Source organism: Cyanistes caeruleus, chromosome 11 (genome assembly GCF_971803275.1).
Source record: "Cyanistes caeruleus chromosome 11, bCyaCae1.hap1.1, whole genome shotgun sequence".
Lineage (NCBI taxonomy): Eukaryota > Metazoa > Chordata > Aves > Passeriformes > Paridae > Cyanistes > Cyanistes caeruleus.
Genome location: NC_141711.1, coordinates 8733894 through 8751007, shown reverse-complemented (window position 1 = coordinate 8751007; position 17114 = coordinate 8733894).

The window sequence follows — 17114 nt, the reverse complement described above, 5'->3', positions numbered from 1 at the left end:
GGCTGGTAGACCTCAGCACTTTCTTGCTACAGACTGCAAGCTGTATTAAAAAAAATGAATGTAGATATAAATTATTAATATTTGCATGGGAAATTTCTAACCCTATTAGTATCATATCATTAAATTTGCTTCTTGTGCACAGGCAGTGATTTCATTACAAAGGGTAGCAGAGCGTAATGCCAGCTCTGCTGTGCTGGCTTGGTCAATTAACGATGAGAGGGGAAAGAATCTGTTGTTTGCTGATGGCAAAGCCTTTGGGACTTTTCCTTTTGCTTTTCCCCCAGTATATACTGAGGGATGGTGGGTGACTGCCACTGGGCACATGCTGGACTCACAGATGTGCTGGGGTGTTAAGCTGGAACTGGGGGGCTCAGCCCAGAGGAAAGGAGACTCAGGGAGGTCCTTACTGCTCTCTACAGCTCCCTGAAAGGAGGCTGTTGCCAGGTGGGAGTTGGTCTCCTCTCCCAAGTAAGGAGCGACAGGACGTGAGGAAATGAGCTCAAGCTGCACCAGGGCAGATTGGATAGATCTAGGTTGGATACTAGGAACAATGTCTTCACCAAAAGGGTTTTCAAGCATTGGAACAGGCTGCCTAGGAAGGTGGATGAGTCGCTGGAGGGATTTAAAATATGTGTAGATGTGGCTCATGGGTCAGTGTTCAGTGGTTAACTGGGCAGTGCTGGAGGAACAATTAGACTTGATGATCTTAGAGGTTTCCAACCTAAACAGCCCTATGACAATAAAGTTCTGTAAAGGGATGAGGGTCTGAAAAGCCTCTGGTCCAAAGCACTTCCCACTGCTGGCATCGGACAGGGAGTTATTTATTCCAGGCAGTGGCTATGGCCATCGAGCAGCAGCAGCAGTTTTTTATTGCATCCATTCTAGGACACTGAAGAAAGATTATGCATGCTTGCACCATGCCAGCTTTTTATTAGATTGCAGGCAGGGGTTAAACTGATCCTTGTCAGCACAAATATAATGCCCAGGGTGATGGGAGCAGCATAAATTGAGGACAAGAGGTGGCCGCTTTTACCGCGGCTCTCAAGAATGCTCTGCTGTTTTACTGCATCATTTGCTCTTTAATTGGGACATTTCCCTCTGGCCAGGGGATGTCTTTCCTTTTTTTGCCAATGAGGTGCAATAAATAAATGGGCTGAGACACGGACTCTGAGGGGAGGTGAAGTACAGAGGGCATATGAGTGACTGTTCCAGGGCCCTTTGAATGTCCCCAGTTTGCCACAGTGGCACCTATTCTGGTGCATCTTTCCCAAGCTGGGGACACGGGCAGGGACTGTCCTGTGGTGGCAGGGAGTCCACAGTAGTGCAAATCACACAGGTGCTTCATCTATTTTTCACCTCCATTTTTTTCAGAGCAGTCCTGTCATGAGGTGACAGACCTTAGTGCTGGGTCAGTGGGGTGTTTGTTTGTGGCCAGTTTCGGTATGTCTGTGTCATTGAAAAGGAAATATTTGAAGGAGCACATGACAGTCCAGCACATGGGGCCAGCCAGACCTGCTGGCTGGTTATAGCAGAGCAGGATATGGGGTCTGGCACATGGCCACCCAGCTTGGGGCTGCAGAACATCTGTGGGGTAAATAAGGTCCTCATTCAGTTGCCTTGTTATTATTTACCTGCAGTAGTAGGTTAATTAATGTCTTCCAGCCCTGCTCCCACCCTCCCTATGCTGCCAGCAGAGGAAATCCTGCTTTTGTGCTGCTAATGGACCTCACAGATCCAGTAAAACATAACCATGCAGACAAAATGTCTCTTTAAAACTGCAATAGAAATTCAAACTCTCCACTGAGAACAAAGCAAAAGTGGGGCTTTTTGCATCTCCTGTTTTTATTGTATTCTGTAACATTTGTAAAGTAGATCACTCTCATCGAGGGAGTCTATCTCCTCTCCCAAGCTGTAATTCCTAGCCTTCTTAAAGAAGATTTCTGCTCACAAAGGAAATAAAAGATAGAAATATGATGCTTTCTGACATTTGAACACACTACTGAGAATCTGAATTAAAAGGAACAAACTCAGAAAGTATCATTTATACAGCAATCAACTTTAAAAAGTCACCATCTGCTAAGAGTTACCACCTGGTGTAGCTGTGTCTTTACTGCCAGACAAAGAAAAGGAAATAACTCAGGGAACTCTCCTGCACCTGCTGGGTTTTTCCTGGCGCCGTGCACGCTCCGAGCCGTGGTGGCTGGGGAGCTGCAGGGTGCCTATTGCAACTCTCCTTCTACTCCAGCTCACCACAGAATATAAATCTGAATACAGGTGCCATTAGCAGGGATGATTTGGGGTTGTTCAAGTTATAGCTTAGTAGCAGCTTTTCAAAATCTCTAAAGGGCAAGAGAAATGACCACAGCTGGAACAAGGGAACTGGATGTGGTTTATATTTAGAAATCTGATTTTTTTACTTGTTTGCTGCTCACCTTCTTGCTGTCCCCCACCCCAATGACATTTCCTAGTTTCTCATAGCCCTTTCTAGTTTTGTCTTCCTATTTCATCATAATTGATGATAACTACCAAATTCTTTGCCCTGTGCAACCTGTCTAGTGCTTGCCTTAGAGTATTTTGCCTCCTTTTGGTCTTCCAGTGCTCATCATCTTCTAGAAAGGCTGTGAACTTTTTGATACAAAAATTTCCCTACAAATTTTATGTCTTCCATCAAGACCACTCTGTGTTCAGGCGATTCTTAGCACAATTTAATCCTCTGTGCTGCCACTGCTTAGTGTCATTCACTGTGTCTTGGTAATCGTGATGGTTTCCCTCTGACCTCTCCATGCACAAGACACAACTATGGCAACACAGTTGTATGTACCATTTCAAGTCTTTAGTTTTTTTGGAAGGAACAGGGAACTGAGCTACATTCATGAGGTGTATCAGCTGAAAAAGTGTGGAAAGGCTTGTGCAAGTTATTTCAGCATTGTCTGCCTTGAGTTTTATACAACAGCACCAAGTTCTGGGATGTTGCCTTGGCTTTTCCCCACTGGTTTCCCATCACTGTTGGTTCAGATGCAAGGAAACAAGACACAAGAGGTGAATTAAGAAAAAAAGGTGTCCCAGCAAGTTTCTCTTGCATCTGTGCCATCACTGAACCCCATCACTGCCAGGGCTGCTGAGGGGCATCATCATTATTTGAACTGATGCAACACCACCTATCATGGCAAGCAATTGTATTTCTCTCCCCTTCCAGGACTTTTAAGGCTCTTACCCCATCCCTCAGGAGGCCACTGTGTCCTGTCTCCTTTCCAAGGTCTTGTCTTTTTGCAGAGGCTGAGTAAAGGATTATAGAAAGTCCTGTTCGTTTGTGCCTGGGGAAAGATGCTTTTGTCCTCACCCTCAGTTATCCATTCCTGGGTGTTTGTAGCTTTGTGCTGGCTTTGGGAATGAGAGTGCCTGCAGTCCTTGTTGACTTGCTTTAAGGGTTTTAATTGCATTTAATTACAAAGGTCTAATTAAAGTTTGGAGGCTTTATTTGAGGGCAGTTAACAGATAAATTAGTTAAATTAATTGTGGTTTGCTGTATACAGAGATACCCTTGCTTTGGCAGAAGGGCAGCCAACACATGCTCTGATGACAAATATTTCCAGCCTGGCCTGTGGGTCTGGAGTACCCAAACCACTGGAAATTGATGGTTGGTGTTACAGGATGTGGGGCTGTGAGTGTCTTCTGCTGGCTTTCCATCATCGTCTTCATCATTGCTCCTACAACCTCATTTATCACAAACTTAAATAACTTTAAAAGCTGGATAGGAGTCTGCTGTGAAGCAGGTAAACAAACTGCACAGGGGAAATTGCCAAGTGCCAAAATGGTCTGTTAAAGGTTAAGTTTTATATTTTAAGCTTCTTTTAGGTGGAAGATAAACCTCAGGAAGGTTCAGAAAGCAGGGTGGCACTGCCTTGGAGGACACCAAATAACATCTCTGTTTTTCCCCGTAAATCAGCTGCCTTGGGAGCCCACATCACATTTCATTGCTGACCTGCTTTGGATTTATCACCAGGAAAAATCAACATGCGTTGAATTGTCTATAATCCTTCCTCAGATGGAGGGGGTTGAATGAGCTGGGATTTTGTTGCTTTGTTGAGATGAAATGTAATTATGTTATGGGGCTTTGCATGGTATGTTAAATTCTGCCAGTATTAAAGCATGATACAAGCTATAGAACTGTGCCGCTTGCTGAGATTTATGGAATAAAAGGTATAATTTCACACTTCACTGCATTTTATTTTGAAGTTGGATGTTGACGTGCTTTTCAGTTGTTTAGATGTGTTTATTTAGCCTTTACTCTTGGTTGAGACAAGTAGGCTGAGGGATTTGATGAGTGAGAGGCTGGAGTTGCCTTCTCACTTTCCAAAGGAGAAGTGTGAGAGAAGGTGAAAGCCCATGCTGGAGCCCTGACCCAGCGTCCCTCACGGTGACAATGCACCAACAGCTCAAGCATTATGGGTTTAGAGGGTGAAAAGTCTTTCTTCTACCCACTGTATTTCAATAGTTTATGTTTCCTTTTCTGTACTCAAGAGGATGTTACAATGCAGTTCACAGCCAGTTTGGCCCCAGAGCAAATGGCTGATGCTACCAAAGGAAATGGTAAAATTTGCAAAAGTACAAATTCCTCCAGAGCTTCTCAAACCAGACTGACTAAACATGAAGGGCATTTGTGTAACGCACGTCACAGAGATTCCCTCATTAGTGCTTGTGCTGTTATCACATCAATGAATGGCACTTCTAGAGCATCCAGAAACTCACCATTGGTGAGAATTCTTGTAGCTGGATTCCTGTGCTTGACTCAAGAGAACTGCCAACAGAGCTAATGACTCCCTTTAATGAACACACACACACACACACACACACACACACACACACACACACACATTCACACAAACACAAACAGTGTATCCGAGCCAAGCTGAGTGAAAACTCCTTGCACTTCTGTCTGTAGTTCCTTGAAAACTGCATGGCTTTAATATCCATCAACTTCTATGTAGGGCAGCACAGAGATCAGTTCATTTCTAGAAATGATTCCACATGCCATTTGGTACCACTGGCTAATTGCCCAAAAAACTCGAAAGAAATATTTTCATGCAGCTCCATAAGAAGAATCCATCTATTTCCCCCCGCTTTTGCTCCAACAGTCACTGAGAATCCATCCAGGAGCTGCATGGAGACTGGTGCAGTTCCTGAGGTGAAGAGTCAGGGTGAAAGCAAGAGTCAAGACTTTTGGGCTCTCCAGGGTCCTTCACCACAGCTCTGCCACCCTTGGAAGGGGAAATTGTTAATCCAGACTAAAGACACTCATATTCAGCCCATGAAACCCAAACCCTTTACGCTGCCTGCACTACGGCGAGCTGCTGCTCTGAACACCTCAGCAATTCCTTCCCAAACAACCTAATTTTAAGAGCCTCCAAATGGTGGTCAATAGCTGCTGCCCTGGCACACCAGTGATGGCTGCTGGGGAGACACACAATGTGTGGAGCACCAGCTTCAGACCAAACCCGGAGCTTCTTAGCATCTTTGTCCTTCCAGTGACTCTCCCAGATCCCACGCCAAGCTGCTCATCCAGGAGGAACACCTATTTCAGGAAAGACTTTCCTTTTGGACAGGACTGACTAAAAATAGTCCAGATCCAAGCAGTTGTTGGTGAGCTTCCAGCGTGCCTCAGCTGTAAAGCTCCAACACGAGGGAGCCGTTCCTGGAAGAGCCGTCTCGTAATGCGGCGCTGGAGGAGAGTTACAGGAAAGGGCCACCCTGTTCCTGGCTCTGTGTCCACAGCAGGTTTAGGTGACAATAAGCAGCTCCCTGGCCCTGCAAAAGCCTTTGCAGGGAATTTGGGGCTTTCTGCTGCCATCTGTCAGCTGCCACCCGGCCACCAACACCTCCGTGGTGCTGCAGATGTGGCCAAGCAGCTCCCAGGGCACCCCAGTGCGCTCCTACCTGCACTCACACACCCCCAGCTGTAGAGACACATCCAGAGAGACTCTCCTGGATAGGAGTAGCTAGTAGTAGCTAGTAGCTAGTCACTACTGGATCTGCTTCAGAAGAGAAGACCCTGAGTAAATCCAGGACTGAACTGAAATTGATTTAGAGTCAGGGGAAGGGCTTCTTTGGAACAGGGACCACAGCTGTGGTGAGCCCTAAGCCTCTGTACTCCCTCATTAGGGTGTTTACTGTCTTGTTACAGGTAATAAATGACAATTATTAATATAAATTTCATTTTTTCCTTAATAATTCCCTGAACTCATCAGCCTTTTCTGGTAATAAAACACCTCCCTCGTGCCCTGTTTCACCTGCTTTAGTATTACTTCATGGGAGTTGTTATCTCCTAGAAAACATTGCAATGCACTGGAAAACTGTGGGATAGAGCTCTGTGGGGTATGAACAAAACACAGCTCACAGCCCCCTCCCAGCCAACCCTCACACAATGTGCTGATGCTGTGCTTCACAGCAGCATCTTGATTTTAACTATTTAATAAAGGCTCAAAACCGCTTTCTTCGAGAGCCTGCATCTATAATTATTTTCTTCATGAAGTAATTTTGGTTTCACAGGTAAACACCAATCTCAGCAATTTCTACTTTTAATACAATCTTATTTAGGACTAAACATCCTCTGCCTGCTAAGTAGGTATTTATTACAACCAAGCTGGCCTGACACCTTTCCTCACCACCCATGTTTCCCCCTCCTCCCTATACAATAATTATGGTTCTAGGGGGAAAAAATATGTTGCAACACATGCCTGAGGGGGGCCTGAGCAGTTTAACAAGGTTTAATTACAACATTAGCAGTGTGGGCGAGGCATATAAGTAAACAAGTCATAAATCAGATCATAAAAGGAGCAAATAATTCCCTTCCACCCACACTCTGTGCAGATTGCACTGAACAAATGGTGTCCTGGGTGTTTGGGATGCACAGGAGGTTTGTAGATTTGGGTGCCATTGAGCTGGTTACAGCCACAAACGTCCCCAAGTGCTGGGTGTCACCTCCTGCTCCCCCAGGACTGACCCTTGTGGGGATGAGGTGCTCCCTTGTCCCACACAAGATTGGAGCTTTTCCCATGAGCTTCTTCCACCAGGATCAAGGGGCTCCTGTCTGCTTGGCTCTGGGCTATTCCACCCATCAACCCATTGCAAATGGTGTCATCTCTCCAGCCTGGTTTCCCTATGGAAACCAGGAATCTGCAACACCTGGATGGGTTTTTCAAGAGGGACTTTGGGAATTTCCATGGTGGTTGGTAGCAGGTGTCACCCTGCCCACGAGGGGATTGGCATCAGATGCTCATCCAGAACCACTGTGGTCAATAAACCATGAGTTCAGAAGGATTTACATGACAGTGTGAGAGACCTCTTAAGAGCTCTTAGAGTGTGCTCAGTGATCCAGCTACAAAAATGTGCCAATGTGCTTGATAAAAGATTTTAACTGCTTTAAAATATAGTTACAGGCTATTGCATAAAGGAGAAACAGTGTCTTAACCATTCACAGGCATTGAATCTGCTTTCCTTTATCGTGGGTTACAGTGATTTATGCAAGATATAAAAAACAATTGTCAAAAAGATGAAAGAAAAATTCAAAGTCAGAAGCACAGCCATTTGTTCTGATAACATCTGGTAATGTGTTAATGCAGGGGAAGAGAAACATCAGTGCTGCAAATGAAAAGGGACCATTCAGCAAACTAAACTCTTCACTGGGAAAAAAAAAATCCACAGAATAATAATTATTCATTAGCTTTAAAATAACCTACAAGTTAATAGGTGTTTTCCTAGTATATAACATGTTTTTCCAGGGGAAACAAGTCTATCCCTAAGTGAATTTGTATTTCTTATGCTCTTTTATTTCATGTTTGGGTCAAAATAAAACCTTGTTGAAGATAGAAAAAAAAGGTGCCTTAGAAGAATAAAGGGTTATAATTCAGTCAAGGTTTCATAATGGCACTGCATACCCACTGCAGTGGAAAGAGAGCCTTGAGACTGAATTAGTGCCTGAACATTTTGTGCAAAATCCTTCATTGTTACAGGGTCTTGCCAGTTCATATTTATGTGGTTTATAAGGTGTCACGTAGTTGTACATTTTAATCTCCTGGCTCTGAGTTTATTGCTCAGAGGGCTGCAGAGCTGGAGGTGTCAGAGGACCAGGAAGGAAAAGAAAATTCATGAATTAGCACCCTTATCCTTATCTCACTGGGTTCCTTATGCAGAGCCCTACAAATGTCTGTTGCCAAGATTTTCTGGGGTGTACATGGGTGGGGTCTGAGCCAGCAGAGCCCAAGGAGGAGAAATGCATGTCCCAGGGGGCAGGGCTGGGGCAGCAGCTCCCCTGGGCCAGCAGCCACCCCAGGGCTGGGTGCAGCTCCCTGCCACAGGCAATGGCAGCAGCACTGTGGTTCAGCACCAGGACTCTGCCTGGCACTCAGTGCTACAACTCCAGCTGTAAATTTGACTACACAAATCTCATTCCCATATAAACAATGCATCATTAACCTGTAATGGTGGCAAAGAGTTCCCACAATTCCCTTCAATGTGATGAGTGCATAAAATGATATCAAGCCCCCTGTTTCACTTGGAGGATGGTATAAATACCTTAAATACATTCCATTTGTGTGTGTGTGTGTGTGTGTGTAGCTCTTAGGTGGCTCTGGAGGGGAAGTGGCAGCAGGAGATGGGATGATGGATCCGTGTGAGCTGACAGGTTTTTCTTGGGTGTCTCAGAACCCACTGTGTGTTGGTTTGCTTATGAGCTGGAAGCTAACAGGAGGTATCAGTAAAAGATGAGTCCTTGGAGCACCTTACACACTGACCAGACTCTTCCTTCATTGGCACGTGAGGATTTATAGGTGGTATTAAATGAGGTGTAAGGCACAGCAAGGGCACTGTAAGCTATCAATTGCACAATGAGCTGCCAGGTCCTCACCACCCCCAGCTCTGCTGCCCTGCAGGCACCCATGGGCTGCATGAAGCTGCTTCAGAGATGGAGGATTCTTATTTTGCACTGGGCTGAGTGTAGAGTCCCAGCCTGGCTCTAAATGTGCAGAGGGGAAGAGTTTCTTGTATGAAACACATCCCTCATAGCAACGTCTGTCATTTGCTGCTCAGGACACGATACCCTGGGCTCCTCTCTGGGGGTCTCATAGCGAGTGTTTAGCTCTGGCCCCTTGGGTGTCACCCCAGAGGAGGAAACACTGGGACTGAGCACCCTGGGGCCCTTGGTGCATCGGGGGAACTGTGTGGCACTGCAGAGGAGCAGCAGTTTGTTGAGGATGGCAGGAGCCCTTCATGGCTCCCAGACTCTCCCACATGGCCCCTGTCCATCCCTGTTTTCCTCTGCTCAATCCCTGCAGTGTGATGGGCAGCCCCATGATAGGAAGTGCCTGTCCACAGTGGGAATAACCCAGTTTTGCCCTACTAACATTTCAGAGCATTGACACAAGGGTATTCCTCCTCAGATGCCCCTCTTAAGCTGCAGTGAGAAAACAGAAGCCTAATGTACAGAAAACTCCTTCATGGGATGTTTCCTGAGCTTTATGTATTTATTATAAAATTACTCAGTGCTGTAATAAATGCATCCAGAGCTTTGATATTTTGCACATCAGGTGGTAAAACAGTAGCTGTGAATAGATTGCCTGTATGAAGGTTTCTGCCTTGAGTGCTGCAGCAGCAGATGGTCTAATAAATATGCAGTGCTCTAAAACAACGTCAGTAGTTTCTGTGACCTCAGGTTTTTTGGTCTCCCACACAGATAAAATGCACAATCATCCAATAATGAACTTTGTCATTGAAAAACCCCCTAAGCAATCTAATGTAAACGTCTTTTGAAGTATACTAGCAGTTTGTACTGGGAGCCTGGCCGTGTTTCTTTATGAAAAGTATTTTACTGGTGCTCTGTGGGTCAGTGCAAAGAACCCACTATTGGCATAACCTGAATCTCTTCTCTGGCAGTGGCCTGCGAGGTTTGGGATGAGAACACAGTGTTAGTCCCCAGGAGCACTCCAGCCACAATGCAGAAGTAAAATAGCACTTTATTTAATGGCTCTTGATAGCATTTTTCTTCTGCTATTTTGTAATCTGTTCCTGTAATCTTTCAAACCTCTCTGTTTTTCAAAACTCCTGGTGAAAGAACACGATAACAAATTAAAACCCCAAGATCTGCTGAAGATGCCACAGCTGCAGGGATGGATCACCAAATGCTCTGGCTTTAGCAGAATGTTCTGCCCCACATGGATGGGAGCCAAAAGCAGCTGTTCAGGTGTTGACATTTCCTTTCTCTTCCAGTGCTGAGGGGATTTCTGTGCAGAGATCTTGAAGGACACCAGTGCAGGGGCTGTGTAAGCAGAGGAACCTATCTGGACCACATTTTGACAGAACTAGAAGAACAACCTTTGTTACAAGCATAATTCTGGTGCCCTTAGAACAAAAGAAATGTGAAACTGCTGCAGAGCCGTGCTCAGCTGGGACAACTGGTGTTTGCATTGGCCTTGTACTCACCTCCAGAAATGTCTCTCAGCTCCCCAGCATCCCCAGCCCAAGTGCACTCTCATCTGCCATGCAGACTGGATGGCACATACTTGGAAAGGGATTAAAAGCATCACAAAGCTGTTGATTCACCACTGATTTACCACAGGAACCTTCATAATCACTCTTACCATGTCATTTAATGCCCACAGATTGTTTGTGCACTTGAAAACTGTCAAGCTTGGAAACAGAACTGCTTTTAGAGTGGTGTGATAAGAGCACAATCCTGCTCAGGTCTTTGCATCCTGGGCTGCTACACGTGAGCCCTTGGGAGCTCACAGCTGTTCCTGGGTTTCATCCAGGACTCTGCATTTGTGCTGGTGACAATGCCTGCAGCAGGATCCCTGAACATCACAGTCAGAAATGCCTCTACAGCTGCTAATGAGCAAGTTAAACACCAAAAAAGAAGAAATGACAAATATTGTTGTTACATATTCCCATGGGTATCATGAAGCCAAGCTTTCAGTTTATCAGGGAACTCAACTTAAATAGTTTTTTTCAAGGTGCCAAAAAAGGTGGCAGATAAGGATGCCAAGTTTCTATAGTAACCATGAGAAAAGCAGTGATTATCAGCAATATCACATAGGAAAGACAGACTGGATTTTTTCATTTTACCTGTAGCCCATTGCTTAAATAAATTCAGCCCTTTTTTTGAAAAAGAAGACCATAGAAAAAGAAATTTACTATGAAATGCATTATGCAAAATTATCTTCAAGGATTTTCCAGCCTGTGTATCCTTGCCTTTTGACTCAGTGTTTAGAGGATGTGCCTCTGAACAGAACATTTTACGGCTGAAGAATATGTGAATAATAATGCATGACTTTTCATATTTTCTCACCTAATAACCCAGGCAGCAGAGGAGACAAATCAATATTGATTTCTTACTGTAAGCTCCTTAGGACAGAGTGTGTTCTTTGTTTGGCATAATGAGGCTCAGGTACAGACAACACTTGGGTACAGCACTGCAAGATTATGAAGTCTTCGAGCTGCTTGGAGGAGTCCCCGTGGTGCCACAAGGTACCAGGTTGTCAGTGATCTGCACCTCAGTGCTGCTGCTCTCCACAGACACCTGAAGGTTGAAACCTGGTAATTTGGCTGGACTTTGGAGAAAAGCCTGGTAGATGGACCTAAGACAAAAAGAATGAGAAATGAGGAGAATCATTCCAGCAACACAGAAACACACTGCTCTGGGCTGTGTTTTAAAACCATAAAATGTGTTTTAAAGTTTTCTTCTGTCTTCTGAACTATCTGAAAGCTGGTTGACTGTTTCTTAGCAAACAAAGCAGAGATATCAGTTACATCTCAAATGTGTAAGGAACATAGAAAGGCCTGAGAGACCAATTGGTTGACTTGTGATCTGCTGACTCTAGCAGCTCTGCCAAGCTAACTTCAATTCCTCTATTTTTAATGCAGGTCCAAGGAACATTAATGAAGCCTTACTAAAATTCACCACATTTCAAAATTTCTGTTCCCAAAAATCATAACTGATCCCAGGTTTGTAGAGTAAATCCCTGCAGTTTCATTAACCTCAAACTTTATGCCCAGACACCTGTTGGAAAGCGTGCTCTAGTGAGAACTGTGTGATTCTCATGGGCTCAAACATTGCACATGACTGCTAAGAGCAAGTTCTGTGTTCCTCATCACTTGCCATAACTGCTGGCTTTGACAAATTGGCTCAACAAAGCACCTGCTGCATGTCAGCAGTGGTTTAGTTTGAGGTTCACAGGATGATGATTAAGAAAAACATTGTGAGCAAAACTCAGAGTCCTTGTGAGCCTCTGGTGCTGCTCAAGCCAGAGGTGTTATTCACAGCATCACAGCAATCAATCCCCATGGATGGCGAAGACATAAAGCTGCTAACTAGAACACAAAGGGCAAGGATCCTAAACTGCTGATTTTGAAAAGCAGGTTACAACAGCTTACCTATAAAATACTACTGTGCTAATGACAAGAAAACAGATCCTATTTGTACTTGACTATGAACTGGGAACAACAGACTCACCCTGAACCTACTGTCACTACTCACCTGACTCCTTAGCTCATTAAAGGCAGGGATAAGAGTGTGGATTCTTCAAGGACTCCCTTTTGCCCAAGCTTTGGATGCCTACTGGTGCACTTTTGTGTGTGACAGGTTAGTGACTGCCTGCTGTGAAGCCAGGACAAGCACATCCACCCAGACAGGCGCGGGCAGACAACCCCTCTGACACCAGTTTGCAGCCAGTATTTAGTTGGGTTCTTTCCCCTCAAGGGAGTGGCTATCTCAGATGCATCAGGGACCCAGCCTGGACTCACAGTGGTGCCCTGGAGCACCCAACCTCTCCTGTGAGACGTGGCTATGAAAGAGAGTTGATAACATATTTTAAATACCCTTGCCACACACAGAGGGAATGTGGTCCTGATCACTAATTGATGCTAAAATGGCCAGATATGCACAGGCATGTAGAAGCCAACATCTGATTTTTGAAAGTCAAAATTATGATTTCATTGAACTTTTGAACTGATTATGGCATTAGCAAGAATAGGTACAAATCTTTCTGGCTAAGGTGGGGTAAGTAAATTATCTCAGTGCAGTATCTGTCTTCCTGTGGATTTCAGTGCTACTCTTCCTCGAATCAATTTGTGATGATATGTTTGTACCTGCCACAGAGCCAAATACACAAGCTGATCTTATGCCAAGCCACTATTAACAACTGTATTTTCAATTGATTCTAGGATATTCATTAACTGGGATCTACAATTACATATAATTTACAGGGATATAATTTTAAATCACTTGCAGTGAGCTTACTAAGCTCGCCTTATGACATTCAAATACATTATTCTTAAAAATTCACTGAGTAGTCAGCTTGAAAATAATTACAGTGGGATAGCACTGGATATAATCAAGTAGAAAGTTAGAATAAAAGTCACCAGAAATGCTATAGATCAGTTTTGCCACGTGACTTTCAAATTCCCTTCAGCTGTCTCCAGGAAAGTGTTATGTACTGAACTGGTGGACTCCAAAGCTGATCCACTGACTCAACTCCATTAAAACAAAACTCCTTGGACTTCTTGTGTCATGGACAGCTCCTAAGCAACACCTTTTCTCCTATAGCTGGCAGCTGATGTTTTAATGATTTATTTATCCTTTAGAAAAGTGTCCTGTTGGTTGGGGTTGCTCTTGGCAAGCAGCAGTGAACTTGCTCTGGGGCTGGGAATGTTGGGCACAGCTCGGAGCTGAGCAGCAGCCAGAAACATCAGGGTCAGGTTAACTGGATTTTAGATCAAAGTACAGTACACAGTATGCATGAACATAATAAATCAATCCATGAATAAATAAAACAAAGTACATGCACAGTATTTGATTAATTTTACATAGTAATTTCATTTTCAAATGCTACATATGTTCTGCTTTTTATCTGTATTCTTTCTCTGTGATCAGTAGCGTTATTCTACATACCATAAAAACAAAATGCATGGTGATGCAGGCAATTTAAAACTCCAACTTGGAACTTTAGAACCCTCACTGAAAACTGCACTGAAACCCAATACAGATATGTTAAATGAATTGCATTATTTTATTTCAAGGTGTAATGGAGAAACTCATGCAAACATGTTGGACCTGCCCTCTGAGCACAGCTTGCTACATGAACCACATAAACACCTCCTTGCCTTACCTGAAACAAGACTCCAGTTTTGGAGTGTTGGACTAATCCCTCACCACTCTCCAGCCCTGTGTTACAGCAGTAAAGCTGATGGTAGCTGATAGCCTCAGCATCTCACATCAACTAAAAATATACAGTAAACACAGTTTTGTCTTTTTTTTTTATTTGGGTAAAACTATGGTTTGCACATAAACACCACCAACCAGCTTCATTTGTTTTCATATGGAACCTGTGAATATTTGAAATAAATTAGACTAGTAAATAACTGTCTTAGACATAAGGAACTTTCATGCTATGTGATCTTCCACTACATTGCAATTTAATACAAAGCTATAAAAATAAGACATTGTTTGCCAAATATATTAATTTGGTTGCAAAACTATTGTTTAATTTGAGTTTTAAGTTACATAATAAATTATATGGCTCAGTCAGATTTTGCAAGAAGTTAAAAGATACTATGGATACAAAATAATATCCTCTGATGTTCTGACTATACCAATTCATAGTAATTCCTGGAATTTGGATCAAAGTAACAGCTCAGACAGGGATCATACAAAAGAGTCAAAACTTCCTCATCTTCTTCAGCACTGAGGTGATCTTCACCTGTGTGAAGCTGAGAAAGTAAGAATAAGTCACTCATATTCCCTCAAACATACAACATGGCAATATCTTTCTGTCAGATGTGAGATATTTTCTTTCAAATGTATAATCTTCTGACTTCTGAATTGTTGCCTTCAAGATAACAGCAATTCACTTTTTTATTACACTTCTGAAGACTTGTACTTAGCTGAGGTGAAATGAGTTCAGCTGGAGTTTGCTTAACAACTGGACTTTTCAAAGTCCAGTGAAGCAGTTCATCAAAAGTACCTTTATTAACAGTGAATCAAAGTATTCTTAAATGGTATTTTCCTCTATAACCTTCTTAATAATTTTTTAGCTTGAACAAAGACAGTTGGTGCATACTTAATGTCTGTAAGAATGAAAGAATTTGGATATCTGGTATCCAATATGTCACCGAAAAATCCAGGATAGGTAAATCTGTGCAAAAGATCTTTCAATATCAGAAATGAAAAAAGATTCATGCAGACAATAAAAATTTTAAATCTAACTTGTGTAAAGTTGTATAAAATGCAAGAAAGTTTTCAGGTAACAGAAATTAATCTTTAGTCTAAAATACACTGATAAAGCTCTACAGGCTTTGCTTACAGATGCTTTATATATCATAGCTTCTTTTCTGAACCTGTGTGTCTTTCATATAAGATAAATTTAAGTCATATGATCTACAGCTTTTTGATAGGAGATAATTCACAGTTGAATACAATCTGCATCTTGAATTTCATCATAAATGTTCATCCCATACTCAGCCTGCTAATACCGAGTGCTTTGCATGCCCTAAAGCTCCATGATAAGTAATGGCCTGTTATGCAAATGGCAGTGGTTTCACAACTCTCAGAGTCTATTTACAGCCAGGATCACACAGCAATATATAGGTTACATTATCTGGAGACCAGAAAGTAGGCTGGTGCATTTGATGCATACTGAAGTGTGTACTTTGTCCTTTTAGAATAGATTTCAGTTTTGTGTGCTCAGTAGCATGTAATAAATACCATCAGGAAGAAACTGTCTTTCACTCTAACCAAAGATAAGAAGGTAAAGCCAAATTGTTTCCCTCCAAATTGTTTCCCTTCCTGCTGTGGGTGCTTCATCAGGCCTAGGAAACTAAATGAGGTTAACAGGGATATTTTGTTTGGACAGCTCTTGGGAAAAGTGACGCTGTGCAGAAAGAAGGTGAAGAACTGCATGTCTTTTTCTCCATTTCAGATCACAGTACGCAAGCAAATGGTGTTCACGCCTCACTCCCTCACACAGCCTTACAATTTCACCTGAAACCATGCTGTTCTTTCCACTGCATTCTTCCTTTTATTATTTTGCTTTTCAGTGCCTATGCATCACTTCAAAATTATTCTCTTTTCTCCCCTAAGCTTAATGTCCCTCCCTTTATACCTTGGAACTGGCCACTCAATATACTCCCTGGTTTGAGTTAGGATAAGAACCCATCAGAGTATACCTCTTTCCCCATGTACCTTGAATTCATACCAAATCAAAATTATATTGCATCCAGAACTTGCTGGATTTATACCTTTATATCAATAATTCCCTGCATGTCTTTTCATGTCACCAAAAGGAGAACTTAGTTTTCTACACCTATCTTGTTTTTAAAGTCAGGCTTTTTTTCTTTTAGCAGCTCACAGGACCCCAAATGTATTATAAGGCATTTTTGGTGTTGCAACAAATTTCCAATGGCAGCATGGAGTATTCAGCTCTGAGCAGACAAATGAAAACACACTGCTGTTCTTCCTAAATAGAACTACTACTTAAATGAAGTGATATTCTTCTGAAGGACTCCAATAGTATGTAATGGTTGTGTTAGAAGGTGTCTTTCTTGTTTCAAGTGGTACATTCTGGGAAACCTAACCATATATAGGAAAGAAGTGCTTGCAACCAAATTAACTGATCAACAGGTTACTTTCAAGGGAAATTTCCATTATTGTTCATGCTGCCAGCACCCACACGTTTGGGGTTGAAGGTGCTCAGAATTGCATGAAAACAACTCTTGGCAGTTTAACTCGCATCTCATGGTGAAAGCAAAATCAAAGCTTTTGTTCTTAAGTCACTAAAAAATTAAATGGTATTTTAAGTGAGAAAATGACTTTAAATGAAAGCTGAGGTCTGTGATATACATTACAGAGGGATGAGTGGTTTTTTTGTTGAGCTGAAAGAAGACTGAAGGTAGCTAGTACCTGTAAATACCTGTTATATTAAATGAAATGCTGTCCCACTGAAATCACGAGAGGTATTATTTTTCTGGAAAAAGACTTGATCAAGATGTCTAAACCCAGACAATAAAGAACAGGGCAGGCATGTGGCAGCTTTTTCTGAACTCAGAAATGAATGTACAAATAACTGTGT